This window comes from Ambystoma mexicanum, chromosome 7p (genome assembly GCF_040938575.1).
Source record: "Ambystoma mexicanum isolate Mex_15411 chromosome 7p, UKY_AmexF1_1, whole genome shotgun sequence".
NCBI lineage: Eukaryota > Metazoa > Chordata > Amphibia > Caudata > Ambystomatidae > Ambystoma > Ambystoma mexicanum.
The window spans coordinates 150,733,012-150,755,464 of record NC_090939.1 but is presented as its reverse complement, the minus strand read 5'-3'; the positions used below and the strand labels follow the sequence as shown (position 1 = coordinate 150,755,464).

The 22,453-nt window shown below is 48.1% G+C and overlaps 1 protein-coding gene across 5 annotated transcripts in view; it reads left to right on the top strand.

Annotated features, from left to right (window-relative positions):
* Window positions 1-22,453, top strand: part of LOC138525768 (prolactin receptor-like) — a 1,166,304-nt gene that overhangs the window by 426,516 nt on the left and 717,335 nt on the right. The gene's annotated exons all lie outside the window — the stretch shown is intronic.

The window sequence follows — 22,453 nt, the reverse complement described above, 5'->3', positions numbered from 1 at the left end:
GTTTGCAACTCATGGATTCCCAACTGTTCTCTGCTCCGACAATGGACCACCATTCAGGGGGAACCAGTTTGCACAATATATGAAGGAGAGGGGGATACAGCACAGAAAGGTAACGCCACTCTACACCAATCGACAGGAGTTGCTCCTGCTGAAGCCCTGTTTGGATGCTGCCCGATGGGTCTAATCCCAGAAATAGAGGGACGAGTGCTGGGCGTGATCGACGATGACAGGGTTCGACAAGAGAGAGCAGCCAAGAACGAGAAGGAGAGTGAGAGGAGAGGCCTGCTGGAAAAGGAGGTAGCTGTAGGGGACTCCGTGCTGGTAATGAACTGCCGACTGGAGGGGAAATTATCGCTCACGTATGAGCCGCAACCCTGGACAGTCACCCACGTGAAAGGGGCAATGGTAACAGCGGCCAGCGAAAGAGGGACAGTAACTCGCAACGTCTTTCTTCAAGAAAGTAGAGGTGCGTCACAGGGAAGCAGCGCAGGAAGACACCTCAAGACCAGAGGCGAGTGCAGTAGACAGGCCGGCGGACGTACCACCCATCGACATTGTACCAATGCCGACCCAAGGGAGTAGCAGCCGGTACCCGGCGAGACAAGGACGTCAACCACCAGTGCGCTTCGAGGACTATATCATGGACTCAGGAGACTGAGCCGGTATCATGCCCTGATGAATAACTCACATTGAGTCCGGTTAAAGTTATGTTATTAAAGTTTGTTTCTGTTTAAAGAAAAGAAGGAATGTTACGTCATAGTGCGCATGCGTGAGCCTCGTTCTGGGCCGCGCATGCGTGTCTGCAATAAACGCGTCCCGTACGGCAGTTGCTGCCGGGACCTCATCAGCATCAGTCGTGTCTCTGTATCTCTGTGTGCGAGTGCGTGTGTGAGTGCGAGTGAGGCGGCCCGAGGCATGGGCCAAGTCCTAACAAAGGTGATCTGTAGTGCCCACAGGTCTGCATAGCAAACAGCCCTGCATTATTATCTCACAAGGAACATAGATCATCTGGAGGTTTGAGCCACTAAAAGTTGAGCTGAGCAGTTAAACCATTGGCATCGTCATCGGGGTTTGGAGAATGTGTATTGATATGAACAGGGTAGGCTTCAGTCATTTGCCACGGTTTGTGTTTCTGACTGTTAATATAGCATTAGGCTATTAGCACCCTGGTTCATTTAAACTAAATCCGACGCTCAGCATCCTGTTCATTGAAACTAAATACTATACTAAAATCGCCGCCATGGAGATGGGAGGCGGTGCTCCATGCGGAGACCCTCTTCCAGTTCCTTTACGGCCAGCAAAGGGAGCTGTCCCCGCCACCACAATCAGGTAAGTGGGCTGTGGACGGGCGTTGGGGATACTTAAAAAAATGACGGGAAGGGATAGGTAGAAGATGCGAACTGAGATTAGCAGTTTCAGCCAGTAATCCAAGGAACCTGATTGGCTGCGCCCCCTGCCCCCGGGTGTTAATGATTTAAAAACGAAAACACTCTGATTTAGCACTTTTGGCAGGCTTTTTCTGTAAATCCTCTGTAAATTCTGTAAATCTCATCGGCGCCCGGGGTTTAGGGTTATGGCAGAGTGACTTCGATGTCCTAAATCCCGGGGTTTAGGGCTATGGCAGAGTGACTTCGATGTCCTAAATTCCGAAGGGCTTAAGCCACTGTTTTCGAGTGAAGGGAGTAGCAGAAACTGAACTGTTGATTGTTTCCATTTGGTAGAGCTGCAGCAGGAGATGGTGGTGCATATGAGCCAAAATGCTTCATTTTGGAGATGTCCAGTCTGTCCTGGTTTTTACTTTTCATTCTTAGGCTTGTCGTTTTGTGTTGCCCCTAATGCATTGAGGATTACACATCTGGGGTAGCTGGGTTACAAAGGAAAAAAATGACTAGATGAGCCTTTCCTGAATGAAATAGGGAAGGGTTTCATGTATATTAATGCAGGTTTGACGGGTGGACAGTAGTCAGGAGCTGGGGTGAGGCAGGGGGATGGCAATATCCGGGGCACCATAGCAGCCTGTTTGTTATGTGCTACCACTGGGTGACCAGAGCTAGGAGGGTTGCAATGGGTGACCAGAGCTAGGAGGGTTGCAATAGTCAGATAGGGAGTTGTAAGGAATTGCCATCTGGCAAGGGTGAAGAAGCCCTGTTTTCGATTTTTGTTCATTAAAATAATGATGCATGTAGTTACATCTCAGAAAGTCCCCCCTTTCGTTAACTTCCATGTCAAAAGCATAACATACACATATGCCCTGCTGCATCAGTCTCCTGATCTACAGCTCCTGCTCTCTGGTGGCACAGAGCAGGTTCAGAGGTCACGTGTACCCTGCTTGATAGCTGCCATGACAGCCAATTCACCGCAGTGCAGAGGTTGCGTTGAGGTTTACACTTCTATTCCAAATTCCACATCATTATGATATACTCCCCACATGGTGGCAAGGTAATCTGAAAATATAAGCCATACCCCATGTGTAGGTAGAATCATACACATGTCAGCACTCTGAGCGCAGACCATCTGTGGAAGGGGGGTTGTGTGCATTGTAGTCAGACAGCCTGTGCCTGCCAGACATCTTCTTTCTCTCTGTACCTCTCCTTCCTCCCTGTCGCCTACTATTGCTCCCAGTTGTTGGGAGAAAATGTGAACAAGGACTTATCTTGTCCCTGGGCCCCTTGATTGGGACTTGCGACATCATAGCGGCCAGAACTGCCACGATCCAGGTTTTATTCACTGTCAAACCGCTTTGAGATGCCTTTGAATTCCGTTTGACCATGTTTGAACCAACAGGACCCACTGGTGCTGCTTTTGGCACTCTTTTCATCATCGAAGTGCCATGCTGCCCATCGAACCAGTACACTGCTGCATCACACCAAATGAGCTTGTCGCCCGTCCATCTTTGGGCCTTAAATACTGGTTAGGTAATTTTTAAGCCTTTTCTCGCACAAGACCTATCCTTTTGCAAACATTAGTGATTGTCTTTCACCCGTGTTCATCCTTCTATGGCTTGCATATTCTGTGTTCTTTTCATAGGTGTGGGAGTTATTTTTGCATAAGGCATGAACCTTGATTTGCTATTCCTTAATTTTGGACTGTTGTACTTTGATGTTTGGGTTGCTACTGGGTCACTTCCATACCTGTTTCACCTTTATGATATTGGGATCACTCTTGTTTTGTAGAAGTGTGAGGGCTGAGCAGGCAGTTTAGCCGTTACTGATGCCTGTACTTCTGCATGGCAGAAGTCATTTTGTCCCAAGGGTGGGTCTGGTGGAGGTGGGAAGTAAGCTGGTACTACTAGTATGCTCGTGAAGGATATTGGAAGGGGGTGACAATGACTCAGGTATGGCAAGAGTCAGCTGTAAGTGTATGGTGGCGGTGGTTGGTAGGGGGTGACAGGTGGTGGGACAGTGGCAGTAAGCAGGTAGCTTTCTAGGGTAGAGTGGTTAGGTGAGAATGGAGTGTAGGCGCAAGATCTTGAAGCGTGCTGGAGTTGGTGTGCTGGCAAGGACTCTTAATGCATTTATGGGCTGGAAAATGTCATTTTTTATGGCACATTAATTTATCCAAGGGTAACTAGTGGTGGGGCGAAGCTGTATCAAAGAGTAGAAGGCGACTGTTAAGACATCCTTGGTTTTAAATAGGTCTCTTGTCATTGATACAGGCTCAGCAGCACGAGGCAGGCATCAGATTGCACTGTGCTCTTTTGAAGTCACGCACAATCCTTCTGCTCCTGCAATGCTCAGCCTTCTGGAACAACGCTGATCTTTGTTACTACATTTTACATGAGGCAGGCAGCGCTGTCACATGGGGTTCATTATCTCAGCTCTCGAAGATAAAGCAAAGTTCATTCCTCGAAAGCAGCCTTTGGCTATCTAAATGGATTAGTTACAGGACTTTCATTGTGTCCTTCCTTTCCCCATTCATGTATTATTTCAAAAGCAACCATTGGCAAAGCCCGTGCTTTTGGATGCTTTATAATGCTAATATTGTATGTCTTTTGAGCAAGTTGGGGAGGCGCATGCAGTAAGGATGCTGTGGGAAGGGTGGGAGGAAGCACATGGAAGACTACAGGGGTTGAAGCATGGTGTGAGAGATTAGGGGATTCAGGAAAAAAATAGAGAGGGAGGATGGTGAGACCCAGCTTCAGATACTGTCCATGGTATGACATCCATTACCAAGGCGAGGCATCCTGCCCACATGCGGCCTCCATAGGGGCTGCGTGTGTTCCTGTACGGCCAAACACAGACCTTAATCAACAGGACAGGTTTGCACCAGGTGCAGAGGTAGGTGCTGCTAGCATATCTGTGACAGAATGCCATCTGTGAGGGTGTGCAATCCTGAGCTATTCCTTTTTTCATTTTGCTGGTTTCTCCCACAGCAAGTGGCTTCTGCTAAACAGGCAGCGCTTTAAAAATGTTCCAGGGTGAAAAGTATATGTTGCTTATGTGTACTCTGCTGGTCCCGGTCTACTGACACACTGTAGTCGCTGTGATGTGATTTGACAACATGGCACCTACAGAGTAACATGGGCCTTCCTAAAACAGCCTGCTGGTATCAAACTAATTCCAACAGCCATGGGCTGCCTTTTACAGTACTGTCACCCATGTTCAAAATACCTTTAACTGCATTGCCTCATTTGTCTGGTGGCAGAGCTTTGGTTAAATATAAATCTTTATCTGGAGATGCTAGGGCGCTGGCCAAGATGGTCGCTCCCTTCTGAGCTCTGTTCCTCCGGGAGCTGTTGGAGGCCAGTACCTGGCCAATTGCCAAGTCCACCCTGGGCGCAGATCCTAAAATGCTGTGCATAGCGAGACACATACCGCTACCGCCTATTCAGAACTAAGACCATCCATTGGCTCAAGACTCACGACACATAACGACCTCTTGCTCTCTTGCTACCCTAATGCTCCACCACTATGATTGTAAATATGTACATTTAGGTTGTCAACTGCTCAGTGTAGTCGAGACAACCGCTTTCATGAGACAACCGATTTATAGTATATAGTATTACTTATATTGTATATTTCTGTAACCCATGCCTCATCGGCATGCATTGTTTCCTTTTACGCATCCAGCACTGTAACCACGGCTGACTTCATTCCTTGTATGTAACCAAGCTTTGCATTGCTCTTGTTGCCTCTGCGCCTTGCTACCCCTATAGGGGTTAGGTGCGCAAATATAAATAAAAAAATACACACCTGAGGACCCAAAGTGTTGCGGACTCGGGGCGCAGAGGAGCCACTTCCCGCCATGGGCCTTGCTGCCAGGCTCTGGGGCTGAGCGCGATAGTGGACGTCCCACAGAGGTGCTTAGGGAGAGGTGCGAGGTTTGCCGGAGCAGTTGGATCTTGCTGCAGGTGGGTGAGCGATTGTGTGTTCTGCAGTGCGATCAATGGCCTGACTGGAGCTGGCGGCTGGAGAGTCCGGCCTCTGTTCTTCATTGTGCAGGGCGACGGGATTAGTGGAGCTCGGAGCCGGCGGCTCCACTGGGACCCTTATGGTGTGATCTTACCATGGACACCCTTGAGGCAGACTGCCCTGCAGGTCAGCTGATCTTGTGTTCCTGGTGGGTCTTTGGGGGCGGATGTAGGCATAGAAATATGATGGGTACATCCCACTTTTTTAATATCGGGGGGCCTATTTTAAATATTAAAAAAAACAGGGAAACATGCTACCCCCATCTACCCCCCTCTTTGTCCACGTTAGCCAATGCCCTTAAGCTATGGTATGTTCTATGGATGAAAAAATTCAATGCACGTCAATCAGAGATCTATTAAAAAGCAATTTAATGTACTATAATTCATTGACAAAATGCAATTTATTCATAGAACAATATATATAACAATACAAAATGTCGCTTACCCTAAAACCTGGATGTCCCACGAACATGTTTAAAAACACCTTATTCTACTGTGGTTAATTTATGTTGTTTATGTATGTTTGACATTTCTATAGCGCACCAGGTACCCTAAGGCTTAAGGGCGCGTACATCATTGTGACAATATCACCACAACTAAAAAAGTCTTAAACCAGCTGAGTTCTGGTGAACTCGCCGCCTAGACACGCATCACCACTTGGTATATTTCCTGTACTTCAGAATGGGTTGTTTTATTGAAATTGTTTGTCCCTTGGTTTTTAATACAAGGCACTGTGTTCTCTACAGTGCAATTCTCTCTGGATCTCCCTCACACTATAATTTCGTACAGGAAACGATCAAAGTAGTGAATACAGACGCCCTCACCAATCAAAAAGCTGATTGTAGTTAATCAGTCAGACTATGGGTCGACACATTGTGGGCAAGTGGGGCAAGCCTGTGGCGTAAACTGAACTGCCGCACTACGGGTGAGCCATGTGAAGCAGGGTGGTCTCTGCCAACAGGCGTCCAACTGTATGATATTGACGGTGTCCCTCGTTGAGTGGTAGGCATGAGCCGGGGTGAGGCCCTGAGCTCTGGCCACCAATCGCCTCCACTATGATGCTGCGCATCCCAGTCTCTGGAGTGTCCTGCGTGTGCTGGATTGAATGGCGAAAGTGAATAAAAAGCAGGCAAAGCTTTCGTTTTCACAGCCAACTCCCCGCCTAAAATGAAACCTGTAGATCTGCGTTCAGGCAACAGGGAAGGGGTGAAGGGGACATGGAGACTACAGGTGACCCTCTGTACAGCGGGGAGGCTGCTGGAACCCACCGTCAGGGTGCAGGAATGGAACTTATTTTATCTCATATGAAGGCGGGGTTCAATTCTGTGAACAATAAACTGGATAACTTGGTGTTTAAAATGGATTGCATTCAACATAGGATCAAAAAGGAGAGTGGCATGATTTCTGAAGTGGAGCAGCGCATTGGGGCCATGAAGGATACCTCGAAGGGGGCAGGTAGGACCCTTTGAACCCTGCAACAAGACATTAGGCGGTTGCAGATGAAGAACGAATACCTAGAAGCATGGTCCCGCTGTAGTAATACCCGGGTTGTGGGGATCCTGGAGTCTGTCACGCAGACATGGAAAGCTTCATTAAGGAGGTATTAGCGGATCCGCTGCTCTCCGCGCAGTTCTTGATCAAGTGTGCGCACCGGGTGTCTCCTGTGGCACCTAAACCAGGCCAAAGTCCCCGCCCGGTGATTGCTCTGCTTCTGAATTATCAGGACAGAGACAATATACTTCAGGAGGCCTGGGAGCTGGGTGATTTGCAATATCAGGGGTCCAGTGTCTGTTTCTACCTGACCTCATCATAACTCACCGACTCCCCGTTGCACCCTATGCCTATCTTACTATGTAGGTATGCACTATGTGATGGGTGCACACATTTATTTTCGAGTTGCATTGTTCCTGGGTAAATATCCAAGTGTTGGGTGAAAGATGGCTAAACCACTAAGGCAGGAGCAATGCACCCTCCTAAGCTAGAATGTGCGAGGGCTGAATAATTACACCAAGATGCGCACAATCTGGCCTATAGGGAGCATCACTGGGCCAAGATTCAATTTCTCTAATAAATGCATTTGATGGGGAGATTAAAGGAGGTGTTTGGTAAGTCCTGGGTAGACGCACAATTTTATATCTCTTACTCCTCATATTCCGGAGGCGTTTCGATCATTGTCTATAAGTCACTGGGGTTCAAGCCTCTGCACCAAGTAAGGTATCCCTAAGGTAGATACGTAATAGTGTGGGGGACCCTTAGTGAATGTGTCTGGTCCGAATACAGACGATCCAGGGTTTTATAACTCCCTGTGTGTCAAATGTCTAGCGTATTCGCACACCCAGCTAATTGTTGCAGGAGATTTTAATACATTGCTCCATGTGTATTGGTATATATCCACGCCTGGTGCAAAGTCATTGTCCTCGGCTGCTAGAGCAATATTGGCGGGGGTTGGACGATTTCGGGCTAATGGACCTCTGGAGAGCACTACATCTAGATGACAGGGACTTTTCCTTCTATTCCTCCGTTCATGACATGCAATCCCGAATAGACTATATAATGGTGGGGCTGAGCCTTGTTCGAGGCACAATAAGCGGCAATATGCTTCTAAGAACGCTGTTTGACAATTCCCCGATTCTGTGGCAGTTCCAGATTGCGGATCTCATGGTTGCTAGGCTCCACTGGCGTTTTAAGGGCCAAGCGTTATTGGATGTGGTATTCCGTAGTGAGGTGGTAGAAATTATAACGTCCTACTTTGCCTGTAATGTTGCATCAATTGCTTCGGCCGGGATCCTCTGGGAGGTGTTCAAAATTTACCTGAGAGGGTGCTGTATCTCTATGGAGTCTAGGGTACTAAAGGCGATCCGATGGAGGTTGGCGGACTAGAAGCGGAGTTGAAAGGCTTGCAGTCCAGGGACAATGTTCAGCCCTCAGGACAACCTGGCAGCGATTCGGTCTGCCCTAGATCAGTTTAGAGTTGAGGCACATAGAGAGGTGTGGTTCCTAGCGGCCCTGCATCTAGCGCAGAGGAATGGTGAAGAGGGGAGGCTGGGTAGATACCTGGCCAGGTTGGTAAGAGGTGATGGATGCCAAACTGATATCCCAGTGGTTAGACACACAGATGGCACATTGGTCTCGGAACCTGAGCTAATTCATGAAGAGTTCAGGTCATTTTATAGTGACTTGTATGCAAGAAGGGGTAGGGCGGATCAGGACGGGAAGCTCTTTGTCGAGGAGGCATCGCTGGTAGAACTTGATGTGCAGGCCAAAGAAGCTTTTGGTGCCCCTATCACGGTTATTGATATTTTGAAAGCGATTAAAGATCTCCCAACCGCTAAGGCCCCGTGGTGAGATGGGATCACTTTAGAGTTTTTTTGGGAATACGGCCCTAGTGTCGCTGACCACTTAATCCAGGTCTGGAAGGTGGCCTTACAGTAGGGCTCTCTACCCTCCACGATGCGCAAAGGTATTATCTCCTTGATATTAAAACTGGGCAAGGACCCCATGGACTGTGCCCCCTATAGGGCGATATCCCTCATCAATATGGATCCAAAAATGTTCTCCAAGGTCTTGGCCGACAGGCTGCTTCCCTTTCTCCCATCTATTGCGCATTCCGGTCATACTGGCTTCTTTCCTGTCTGCTCTACGGCCCTCAATTGGCGGTGACTGTTTGCAGTCCTTGCCCAGATTGGACCCTCAGTGCAAGCGTTAGGAGAGCTTCTGGACATGGCCAAGGCCTTGGACTCTGTCGCCTGGGACTATTTGTTCACGGTTCTCGGGAGGGTGGGGTTACATCACACTACTTGCAATGTGTTAAAGTCCTGTATTCTGGAGTAACGGCAAGGATTGGTTTATTTGGTAAGTAGACGTTGTTTGGGTTGGGGCAGGGAACACGACAGGGATGTCCACTATCCCCTCTTCTATTTGCAATCACCATGGAACCGCTTGCTGTCCGCCTGAGAGCGCTGCACAGTCACTGGGGGCGTACGTTGGGGGGGGTAGGGAACTGATATCTGTCTATGCAGATGATGCCATCCTGTATCGTAAGAACCCGGGTCGTAATCTGCAACCTCTCTCGCAAGGGATCGAAAGCATTTGGTAGAATATCTAGTCTACAAGTAAACTGGTCTAAGTAGATCCTATTCCCATTGAATGAGGCCACTTGGCAGCCTTTGGGCACAAAGAGGCTTCGCGGGGAGCAGGTTTTGATAAAGTATTTGAGCATAACAGTAGGAACAGGCCCCAATTGCTGAAAGACAATCATGTGGCTTATTTAGAGACACTCCAGAGTAAAATTGATCAATGGGTATCACTTACAATTTCTCCTATGGGTAAAGTGGTAATAATGAAAATGGTTATCCTTCCTAAACTACTCTACTTCTTTCTTAACGTCCCTGTGTGGCCAGACTCTCACTACTTCAAAGAACTAAAGACGTTGCTGATGAAACTGGTATGGAGCCTGAAAGCACCTAGAATTAAATGGGAGATACTTACCAAGTCATGGGAGCAGGGAGGCTAAATGTGCCTGACTTGGAATTATATTCTCTGGCTGCTCAAGTTTAATTCATCTCGTATGCTTGGAAGAGGGAGTTAGAAAATGCAAGTACAAATTCCATATACCCCCCGAGCTTGCGATCCGGGATATTCGGTGCCTTGCTCCGATGTGTAATGATGCGATTAAAAAGGTGTGATCGCGACCGAGAGTTAATAATATGTTCAATTTTTACGCTGATGGGATCTTTGTCTCCTGGGAGCAGATAAGGGCTAAGTTGGGGAGTCCTGCTGGGGATTGCATTTCAATTCTTCAAGATGCATGAGGCGTTTAGGGCCTGGCCGGCGTGCTTTCCATCCGAACCACAGACATTCCCCCTTCTGAGATACATTGTTAATTCAGTAAATGTGAGAAGAACAGGGGCTACAATCTACCGGATGGTTCAGGATTCTGCCCCAGGAGTGGTTCCATTATGTATCATTGTGGGAAAGGGATGTGGGTGACAAGATGTGGCAGTATATGTGCTCATACACTTGGAATGTGGCAATTAGCTCTAGCTTTAAGCCCATTCAACTTAAGATTCTCTATTGGGCTTATCTTTCCCCTGCTCTTCAGAAATAATTTGACAGCTCATGTGATGGTAGGTATCCTCTGTGTAAATTAGATAAGGCTGGATTCTTTCATGTACTGTGGGAGTGCCTTGCCGTGGTGACCTTCTGGCGTCAAATAATGGATATGACGGGCGTATAGTCTATCGAGAAGTGCCCCTAGAGAGCCTCTGCTCTATGTTTGGCTGGTTGCCAGGGATCTTTAAAGGAGGAAAGCCATTGCTCTCCATGTGCATGCTGTTGGCAAAATGCTGTATTCGAATGGATTGTGTCCTCCCACGTATTCCTCATCTTAGATATATCCTTGCCTTCTGCTTTGCCTCTTCGGAAAAATAATTTCTCCACCAGAGGGCGCTCAGCTCGAGTCTGCAGCGTTGATGTTCCTCAGCGGTATCCGTCGAGCGTCGACGTCATCCGCAGTATAAAAGGCTCGAGCCGTGCCCGTTGGCCTCAGTTCCGTTTTTCCGATAGCTTTCGCTTTGCATCAAGAAAACTGCGCTTCAGTTCTTGAAAAATGTCTTCGTCATCAAACACTTCCACGCCTAAAACTGGCTTCAAGAAATGTCAGAAATGCGGGAGGAAGATAATGAAAACAGATCCCCATCGAAATTGCCTCTGGTGCCTCGGTCCCGACCATCGGATAGACGAGTGCGGTTCCTGTCAGACGAGGACCAATAAAGCTATAAAGGAACGTAGAGGTCAACTGGCAGTGGGGGAGGAGTCCTTGAAGTCTTCTTCAAGAAGAAAGAAAGGCTCGGCTGAGTCTAGTGAAAGATATTACAAATCGGATGCCTCCAATCAGGTTTGGACACTGCTGACAGCATCAGTAGGTCCAGGGCATCTAGTACTGTGCTACGCAGATTTGCGTGGCTGAGAAAGTCAGGTTTTGCACCGGATGTGCAGGCCAGACTTCTCAATATGCCATTTGACGGCTTGAGGTTGTTCGGCAGCAAGGCGGATGAAAGTTTGGAAAAGCTGCAGACCTCTAAAGTGGCAACAAAGACACTTAGTGATGAAATACGACAACCTCAACAACGCCCCTACACAGGCTCATCTTCCTGGAGGGGTTGTCCCTTTTGGTTTTATTCCTCATTTGGAAAACAAATGGGACAGGCCAGTCAAAGAGGACAAAGGAAATTTCCTCTGGGGCGAGGAAAAGGTGCTAGATCTGCCCCAGCAGTGGCAACTGTCCCATCAGCTGCTACTGCAGCTGCCCCAAAGCCACTCTGAGGTTTTGACCCACAAGACCCCCGGTGGGAGGCAGAATCTCTCAGCATCTGGAAGAATGGCAGGGCATTACCTCAGATGTTTGGGCACTGGAAACAGAATCCCAAAGTTACTGCCTTTCCTTTCAGAAGAAACCTCCGAATCACCCTCCGGGATACAAAATTTGCAGACCCGCTCCTGTTGCAGGAAATTTTAACCCTGCTAGAGAAAGGTACAATAGAACATGTACCTGCAGCGGAGAGGAACAAGGGTTGGTACTCCCCTTATTTTCTCATCCCAAAGAAGGACAGAGGATTGAGACCCATCTTGGACTTAAGAAACTTGAACAAGTTCCTCAGGAAGGACAAGTTCAAGATGGGTACCCTTTCTCAGATCCTTCGGCTCTCCAACTCCAACACTGGTTGGTATCATTGGACATTCAGGATGCTTATTTTCTTGTGCCAATCCATCTCAAGCACAGATAGTACCTGAGGTTTGCGATTGGCAACTCTCACTATCAGTTTCGAGTTCTACCATTCGGGTTGACCTCCGCCTGAGAATTTTCACTAAGCTTAGCTGATGGCGGTAGTGGCAGGAGAGGGGGAATTCATGTTTACCCCTACCTGGACGATTAGTTAATCAGGGCACGTTCTCCAGAACAAGCCCAGGAACATCTAAGCAAGACCTGCCACTTCCTACACAGATTGGGCTTCTCTCGGAATTTCAAGAAGTCAAATATGATACCATCACAGAAACTCCAATTTATCGGAGCAGTCCTGGATACTTTCTCGAGCAAAGCCTCGCCTCCCGAAGAGAGAGCTCGCCACATTCTGCATATGGTAACAAAGTTCCAAAATTCCCAGCATCTGCTGGCTTTCAATTTTCTAAGGTTGCTCGGCCTTATTGCATCCTGCATTTTTCTACAGTGTGCCCTCAGGACTCAATGGTCCCAATTTCCAGGGGAGTTGTCAGATCTTTTGCATGTTCCGACCAGAGTGGCACAAGATCTGCGATGGTGGGCTTGCAACAAACATATCCTCAAAGGAGAATCTTTTTGGCAACCATGGCCGGAGATAACGGTGGGAAGGATGCCTCACTCACCGGGTGGGGAGCCCACACCAACGAACTGACAATCAGCGGTCATTGGTCTCCATCGGAGTCCAAACTACACATTAACCTTTTGGAGCTGAGGGCAATCAGACTAGCGGTGAAGGCCTTTCTGCCCTCTGAACGGGGAAACAATGTCCTGATAATGACGGACAACACAGTGGCCATGTACTACCTCAACAAGAGGGGAGTTGTACGGTCACTACCACTGTGCAGAGAGGCATTGTAGCTCTGGTTCTGGGTAATACAGGAAGGAATCTCTCTAACGGCAATTCACCTAGTCGGAGAGCAGAACATTGTGGCGGACGCTCTGAGCAGGTAGAGCACAGTATGTCACGAATGGGAACTAGCTCAGGAAGTCCTTCAAGAGATCTTCATCCTTTGGGTAACCCCACAAGTGGATCTGTTCGCGACCGGTGCCAACCGGAAGTCCCAACTGTACTGCTCAAGGGAATTTCCCCCAAGAGGAGGTCTAGGAGATGCGTTCATGGTGGACTGGGAATTTGCACTCCTGTATGTGTTTCCTCCAGTCCCCGTGATTCCTCAAGTAATCAGGAGGTTAAGAAAGTTTGAGAAATCCATGATCCTAATTGCCCCGGATTGGGCCAGGAGAACGTGGTACGCGGACCTCCTAGACATGTCCATTTGCCCTCCAATACGTCTTAGATTTCTCCATCCAGAGGTCAAAACACTCAGCCTTCATGCATGGTTTCAGAGAGACTGAGATACAAGGATCGGGACCTTCCGGATGACGTAATGGAGATATTGCTTTCGGCCAGAAGGCCAGCAACTAAATCTCTGTACCTGTGTCGTTGGAACAAGTTCAGTAACTGGCGCAGAGTAAGAATGTGGACCCTTTTCAATGTAATATTCCTACAATATTATCTTTTCTTTTACATTTAGCCAATTTCGGGCTCCAAGTTGGCACGATAAAAGGTTATTTGGCTGCGCTATCCATTTTTAAGCACTCCTCGGAGGAGGAATCTTATTTCAAGATTATAGTTCTTAAAAGGGTTTACTAATGTGTTTCTTCCAATACCATTTCAAGTACCTGTGTGGGATCTAAATTTAGTGTTGACATTTCTCACATGTATTCCATTTGAGCCATTGCATTCTTGCCCGTTAAGGCTCCTTACTCTAAAAACAATACTGTTAGTGGCAATTACTTCAGCCCCCAGGGCGAGTGAGTTGCAGGCGCTTTCTTGCAAACCTCCTCACCTTTCACAAAGATAGTTGTTCTTAAGGTCAAACCCTCTTTTCTACTGAAAATTGTCTCAGATTTTCACCTGTCACAAAAGATAAAATTGCCTGCATTTCATCCTCCTTCTCACGCAAGTAAGGAAGAAAGATTACACAGATTAGACCCTAAGAGGGCTCTTAGTTTCTATATATCAAGATTGGCTCAATTTCGTCAGTGTGACCAACATTTTGTGGGATATACTGGCTGTAAATTAGGGCTGGCAGTGACAAAACAAACATTGTCCAGATGGATAATTTTCACTATAACTGAATGTTATATATTGGCTGGGAAAGATCCTCCAGATGGGCTGAGAGCTCATTCAACCAGGGGTATGGCGACTTCAACAGCTCTTCAGAGAGGTGTCCCGATACAAGATATTTGCGCAGCAGCTACCTGGTCATCCATGCACACATTTGTTAAGCACTACTCCCTAGACCCGATTTCTTCACAGGGGGGTCTCTTTGCAAAATCAGTACTTCATACTGTACATGATTAATATTTCTGTACAGTATGACCCTCCTCCAATTCAGATTGCTTTGGGAGCCTATCTAAGATGAAGAATATGTGGGAGGACACAATCCATTTAAAGAACAAGTTACTTACCAACTGTAACGTTCTTTTGACTGGATGTTCCTCCCACATATTCCTCATCGACCCTCCCAGCCTTTTTCACTCAAGGTTCCTTTAGAGCTTTTGGTCAAAGGGACACGCCTTATCTACTAATTATTGACTACAATATACGAAAAAACAGAACCTAGGCCAGCGGGCGCGCTCGAGCCATTTATACTGCAGATGACTTTTACTCTTGATGGATACCAACGAGGGAGATCGACGCCGCGGACTCGAGCAGAGCGCCCTCTGGTGGAGATTTTTTTTTCCGAAGCAGCAAAGCTGAAGGTAATGATATATCTAAGATGAGGAATGTGTGTGAGGAACATCCAGTCAAAAGAACGTTACAGTTGGTAAGTAACTTGTTCTTCTGATGCTTTGGTCAAGTCCTGTAGCCCCAACCGCAGCTAAATGGTTAAACGATCTGGCAAGGTGCTGTGCTATAGAACACAAGTACTGCAGCCTGTTACCAGCCCACACCAGGCCTCGCAACATTTGGGACCCGGTACTTGTGTTTCTACTGGCCAGGGAAGTGGATGACGGTGGGATGCCAGTAAAAGCAAGTGAGAGTAAGGGCTGCGTTGGGCTAATTACACATTATCGCTGCAGACTTGGCTGGTGTGACGACCCTTCTTGCTACTGCATGGCCCGGTCACTTCATGCTTATGTTAAGAAAAGATTGGTGGGAGCGTATATGCATTTACCCTAGCTGGGCACCAGCGACTCAAGAGGTATGTGTACAAGACTCTTTATGAGCATGTGGACCTGTAAATGCTCACTGTCATCCCTCACCTCGATAAGGACGTATTGTTTCTTTTTTTGTTCTTTAAACTGTCATACTGCCCACCCCCACCTCTGTGAGTTTGTACTGTACATGTTCTTCCTGTGTTTTCTTTAAGGACATATGCGCCCTTTAGTGGATGTCTATACTGCGAACCTGTTTATAAATAAAGGTTATATAGCACTGGTTCATGATGGCATCAGCACAGGTCATGTCCTGTTTGCAAAGTGTCCCAGCCTTGCCCCAAAAGGTCATTCAAATATGTCAGATGGTCCACATCCAAACCATTGGGGAAATCTCAAGGCTCACATGATCTGAACCTGTCACCTTCGTTTGGTTTAACCTGGGCTTTTGCTGGCAGTCCTTAGTGCCTCACTATCTTCTAAAATAATGTGTATGGTCAACTGCCAGCCTAAATGTCCCAGGTCACTGCAGGGTTCTGCGAACTATATACTTGGCTTTTTCTAGAAATAGCCCCCATTTAACTGCGTACACAAGCCTCTTTGAGGATCCTTTTATTTGGGTGGCTTAGGCTTTGGAACAGAGGAATGGTGCTGTAAAACACACGCCTGAAAACCATTAAGCAACTGAGAACATAGATGTGTTTTATTTTGTATTCACATGCTTTTGTTATTAGAAAGACAGATTTGTGTCTGACTGTAGTCTGTGCTCCAGATAACATTTTGAGGTGGAAGTATTTTTTGAATTGGTGAATAAAGTGATATTTCTGAGCGAATAAAAGCAATTTCCAATCCCAAGGCCGGTATTTTCTGGACGGGTAAAATGTGTTGGCTCTAAAACCAAAATATTTTTGTAATTCATACTTCTCTAGCATTGGATCTTTCATGGATTCACATGCTTTGAATATTCCCTGTCGTCAGGCTGGGAACCTCGGTCCTTTTTAAAATAGCGTTTTCCCCTGGAGAACTTTGTGTTACGCTCACCTGGTTCCCACAGGAGCGTAAATCGACAGCTGCGGCCTCCACCAGCGTGAAGCGTAGGGCAAAGATGACCCTTTGGACAGACCCCTCAGTCTTGTAAGCTTGACTCGTAGAAATATTCTCCTGTAGATGGAGAAATGTATTTAGCCCCGTGGGTGTGAATGCAGACCCCCCTCCCTGCTCCTGTTCTCCCCACTTGCCTCCTCCGATCTTCCCAGTCAGTGTCCTCACCTTATGTTTTTGATTGGTGAGCTTTCCATCCTGCGTGGCATGCAGGGGCGCGTAGATACCAATTACTTCACTGGTTTTAGGTGCTGGAGTTCTGGACGATTATTGAGTCCAGAGTTTGCCAAGTTTTTAAAGAGTTCAAAATTTCCAATGCTCAATCTTGCACTTCCCTGTTGATTTGCGGTGGCAAATTCTGTCTGGAGATTGCTGGCGGCGTTCAGGTAAGAGTCTGTATCACCCAAACTATCCTGTAAAGGTGCGTGAGATTAGCTCACTGTCTTTTCCATTTTTCCTAGATGCGGCGTATTGAATGATAAAGCCTCCGGTGATAATCAGGTAAGTCTTGTAATATAAGTGATTGTCTTTTTAGTCTCTTTAGGCTCACCTTGCTTTTTCTTGTCTTTTCCCCAGATGTTGAAGATCACCGAAAAAGTGACGGAGGCAGCGTCGAGTCGGAGATGCTGTGGGCTGGTGAAAATGGAGCAGCGCTGCAGCTGGGATGCGATGCGTGCCGGAAGAATGTCCGTTCAGGCTCGGAGTGATGCCAGATCCGAAATCAGGTGAGGAATCAGAATAAAGTCTGTAATCTAACCTCTTCTCCTATTTTCCTTTCTCTCCTAGGGGCGCCATGTTCGAGGCGAGCGTGGCAGAAGGCTGGATGCAGGTTTGCAGACACGGTGAGCGTTACGCTGCTAAATGCAGAATAACGCAAAGCGTGTGTTGTAGATCAGGCGTGGCTTAAATAGCTTCAAAAGTAGTCCCAGGTAAGAAGTCCCTAGAACCACACCCGAGTGAAAAGTAGTCCTTGTGGAAAAATAGTCCCTCCAGGTCTCACGTTGGCCTGGATGCATGTGCAGCACGGTCTGCCTGAGGTAAGTGATGACTATGAGCCTGGCGCCTTAGGCGCCAGGACTGATTTCTACTATGAGCCTGCGCCTAAGGCGCCAGGACTGAACCCAGATAGCCCCTAGCCGGGGCTTCTGAGGTTTAAACAAATGTCCGGATGCCTGCTTCCGGGGCGGATGGGCTTGGTCCAGCTGCCCGGGGGTAGGCATCATGACACTTCGACACTTTTGTGTCGTGTCCTATCAACGTCCTTTCTGGGTGATTAGCCGTCTCCAAAGTGTTGGGATCACCTCGTGCTCATTTTGATTCTACACGTATTGGTGTTTTTGTCGTTTTTTCCTAATGTCTTCGGGAAAAGCTTTGTTTCGGCCCTGCGCGACTTGCGGGCTGAAAAAGGTGTATGAAGGGGATGGGCACATGGATTGCCTCTACCCTCATCACTCCGTCGATTCCTGCGACATCTGTAAAGGCTTCTCTCAGAAAACGCTAAAAGACCGCAATCGGCGGTTGTTGTGTTGGCTAAATGAAGGTACCTACGCTTCATCTGAGGTAGGATCGGTTAGTAGCCTGGCGTCTGAGAGAACTGCTCCAATAGTTCCTCGCCGGTCAGTGTTGGCTGAACCACCGGCTAAGAAATCTTGGCCTTCCGGTGCAGAGAAGAGTGGCCTCCCCTGTTCGGGCAAACACCTGATGAAAGGGGCTCCTTCGTCTTCCAAGCATGGGCATTCGGATCAGTCCCGTAGGTCGGAGGGAAGGCCTGGAAAAACATCTTCATCAGTGAAGGACAAAAAGGACTCTTTGAAACACTCCTCTTCAGGAGACCATCATAGGTCTTCCTCTAGTAGAGAGTCGTCGAAGCACCGATCCAGTGGGGCCAAACGGGTGGGATCGCCTGAAAAAACTACACCACAAGTGTCGGCGCCTTCAATGGGAGTCCTGTCGTTGACAGTTACACTGCCGGCTAAGTTGTCTACCTCCACGATTGTGTCTTTGGCTCCGTTGGCTACGGTCAAAGAAGGCCCGAGGTTTTCGTCGTCGATGGACAACTTGCTACCAACGGGTGGGGCGTGGCAGCTTCGGCGTTTGATGCCCTTCTGCCTGACACTCTGCTACAGCAGGAGGCGGCCCTTTCAGTGTCGTCGGTGGCGGATGAACGGGAGCCATTGGTGAACCCAACGGGCCTCGGCTTACAGTGTGTTGGCCCGTCGAAGACGACGGGAGTGGAGTCTGGTCCATCCAAGTATCCTCTGGTGAACCCGCAGTCGATGCTGTCGCTCCAAGTCCTATCTACACTACAGTCCCTGTTAAGTCAACTAGATTCAAGATTGCCTCCTCTAGGGGCGGCCCTGGTGGCCCCTATCGTCGACGCAGCAGGTGTCCCTCCGCATTCAACATCTACAGCTGGGTTGCCGACCCCTCGGCCGATGAGCGAAGAGCCTCCTCGTTCGCATCTGGAAGAGGGTGAGCTGTCAGACTCAGACTGTGGGCCTAGGGACTCTATCTCTAATGTCTCCTCATCTCCGCCGAAGACCCGACATTGGAGTCAGATGTGGAAATGGAAATGCCTCGTAGTCCAGCACAACCGTCCTCTCCGGATGATGTGGGCGCATTCCATGCCATGATAGAAAAAGCATGTATTGAATTTGGTCTGACCCCAGAGGAGGAACGGAAGGAATATGTTAGGGAGAATTCTCTGTTAAGGCTAATTTCCCAAACCTAGTGAGTCCCCCAGCAGCTTTGCTGGATTTTTGGGTTTTATTTTTTTCTCCTGCTAAGAGTGAGACTCTTTTTCTCCCACTCTTAGGCATGATTTGAGAATGTCCTTTGACTGTAAATGTGTTTTATGGGCTATGGGGTCTTTCACTTCATAGGGCTTCATGTGTTTTTGGTATGTGTGTTACACAGCACCCTCAGTACAGTAACACAGGGGTGTCATAGTGACCCCCAAACATAGACTCCATACCCTGGGACTGACTACTATCTCCCAGGGCATGTAAAGTCACCATTGGCTTTACTAGTCTCAAATTGTGAACAGAACCAGTACAAACCATCATATTGTGGAAGTACTGGTAGGAGTAATTCGATTACCCCTGGGTCTGTTTTCCAAGGGGGCACTGTCCAGTCCCCCTTTGTCGAGTTTCTGGCTGGTGGCAGTGGATACCACGCAAAATATTCCACCGGAATATTTCCTATGGGATTTTACCATTCATTTTAAACGCAGCACTTATTTGGTGCAATGTTAAAGATACCGCCGGGTTATTTATTTAATATTTATTCCCCGGTTGGGTCTTTTTGCCAGGACTCGCGTTTGTGTTCGTCTCTGAAACTGTAACCCAAGTCGAGCCCTTTGTTCCACTTTTTGGCGGGCTTCTCCACAGAAGCCCTCCAAATGGTGCCACTCTGTCTGGGGTCTACAGGATGTGTGGGAGGGGGATTAGACACCCTGGACAGAGTTGCCTTGGCAACTCAAGTCGCACTCTTGTGTGATTGGCCCAGTGGTGAGCCGCCCGGCTCACCACTTAGCATGTTGGAGTGACAGCTAGGCTGTTGAATGGGGGTTTTTCTGCATAAAAGCAAGGCTTTGGGGACTGGAACTTCAGAAGTCGCCACAGGACCTAAAGAATCTGAAGAGGGGAGAAGCTGAGCCATCTACAACGACGACACCACTGGTGGAGCCCTGCTGTACGAACTCACCACTTCCCCGACGACAGAGGAGATCTTCTTCAAGGAGAGTCTTCTTCCCTTTGAGCTGGTGGGACTAACCAGTTCGCCTTTTTCGCCTCCCTGGATCGTCTTGTGGTCGAATCGCCCGTGCCAAGCACCCCGGCAGCCGGATAGCCACGCTTCACCACTACCGCGAATAAAAGGGTTATACCTTTTAACCGGGAACCTCCGCGGCTGGTTTCTTCTCTGGCAGTGCAACGACCTCCAGCTTTCTTCCTCGTCGAGATCCTCTCTTCGTCTGGTTGAAGCCACGACTTGCACCCGCTGTCAGGAAAAACTGCCACCGCTGGAGCTTTCTCACCATTTCAGGTACTGTGTCCCGCCTGGTCTCCCTTGCAACAGATGGTCCAAGGTGTCCCGTAAATCCTTGACTTTCTGACCAGGGTTGACCTCAGACCTGCTAACTGTACCTTTCTGAACTGATCCAACCTCTTCTGACTTTTCTGCAAAGACTTTGAGTGCATTTCCACTGTGTGATCTTGGGCACATTCCGCCTTGCTCTCTCCAAGAGTGGGCCTGGCCTATGAACATTTTGCTCTACAGTAGACCCTGCCTTTCTTGACTTGCTGTGGTTTCTTAAAAGTGTTGGTCCTGTGTTATTTTCCTACTCTGCCTTTTCTCTCCCTTTTTAAACAAATTATTGGAGTGCCATCTACGGTTATGCGCTCACCTCTGTTTTGTTAAATAAGTGGTGTCTTAACCTAGACTTGTTGAATAATTAACTAGGGAGGTGTATATACTTATAATGACTGCGTTTGAACTTGCTTGATATATTAGTGCCAGTGTATTTTCATAAGTGTGTTTTTAAATAAATAATTATATACTTTTATTCCAAAGCTCTGGTCAGTGTTTGCTTTTTCTACTGTGTCTTTGGCCCTATTGTGTATACTCCATATACTGCCTAACTCTTCTTGAAAGAAGTCTGACTGCTCAGCCACAGCTACCAGGTAAATCTGGGTGGTGCAGACTGCTACCAATTGGGTTTACTGCTTACTCCTGTAGTCTTAAACTTTTTGCAGTGGTCCCTAAGGGAACTGCACAGGTTTCTGCCTAACAGAATGTTTCCCATTTGACCACATGGGCAAGAGAAGGAAGGCGGTTTTCTCTGTTCCAATCCTGGACCATGTCTGGCAGGTGGGCCTACGCACAATACGCCATCCCTTCTCAGAACCAGCAGTCAAAGGGTGGCTAGAGAAGAAATGTAAGGCCCCGGACTCTACGCCAAAGTGCTTGGTTTAGCAACCCACCCCAGAATCAGTAGTGTCGGCAGTGGCGAGCCAGAAAGCCCAGAACCCAACACAAGTGTACTACACCTCCTGACAGTGACGCGAGAAGACAGGATGTCTTCGGAAAGAAAGTTTTAAAGGAGGAGGCGATGACAGGAAAGGCGGCCAACTTGTTGGCGATCATGGCTCGCTACGATCGTGAGATGTGGCATCGGCTGGCCCCTCTGTTAGAGCACTTACTGGAGGAACACCGAAAAGCTGCCATGCTGCTGGTACGTGAAGGTGAGGAGGCGTTGAATCACTGCATTAACATCGATGTGGATTTAGCAGAATCTGGTTTCAAGCAGATTAATAATGGTGTGGTACTACGTTGGCAAGCTTGGCTGAAGTGCACAGACTTTAGACCAGAGGCTCATTACAAGGTTTGGACATGCCCTGTGAGGGGGAACAATTGTTTGGAGGAACAATCGACGAAGCCCTCAAGGGCATGAAGGGGGACTCCGACACAGCAAAATCATTGGGGGCTTTGCAGAGTGGGTGGTCGTTTCGCCCCTTCCGTGGAGCATCAGGAAACACCCGATTTGCTTCCTCCAGAGACCGGGGTTACGGCCGGTCTGGATACTCCTCACAAGGGTATAGAAGGGCAGTGCAATCGACGCGAAAGAGCTGAGATTTTCAAGCATCCAGAAGGAGAGGGGGACAGACCTCTTCCGCCAAAGGTAGACAAACTAAATCACAACAATGACTGTCTTCGGAGAAATGTACTGGGGGGGCAGAGTAGCTCTACACGTCGAGGAATGGAACAAAATTACATCAGACCGCTGGGTATTGGACACAGTACGGGTGGGCCACTCTCTGGAATTTAAGCGCTCACCGGTTCCCATTCCTCCCATGTACTCTGTGCAACCTCATCTTCACATCTTACAGCAGGAGGTTGTACTTTTGCTACAGAAAGGGGCTATAGAATTGGTTCCAGTGGCCGAAAGAGGCCAGGGGATTTACTCCTGTTACTTCGTGGTGAAAAAACCCAACGGCAAGTGG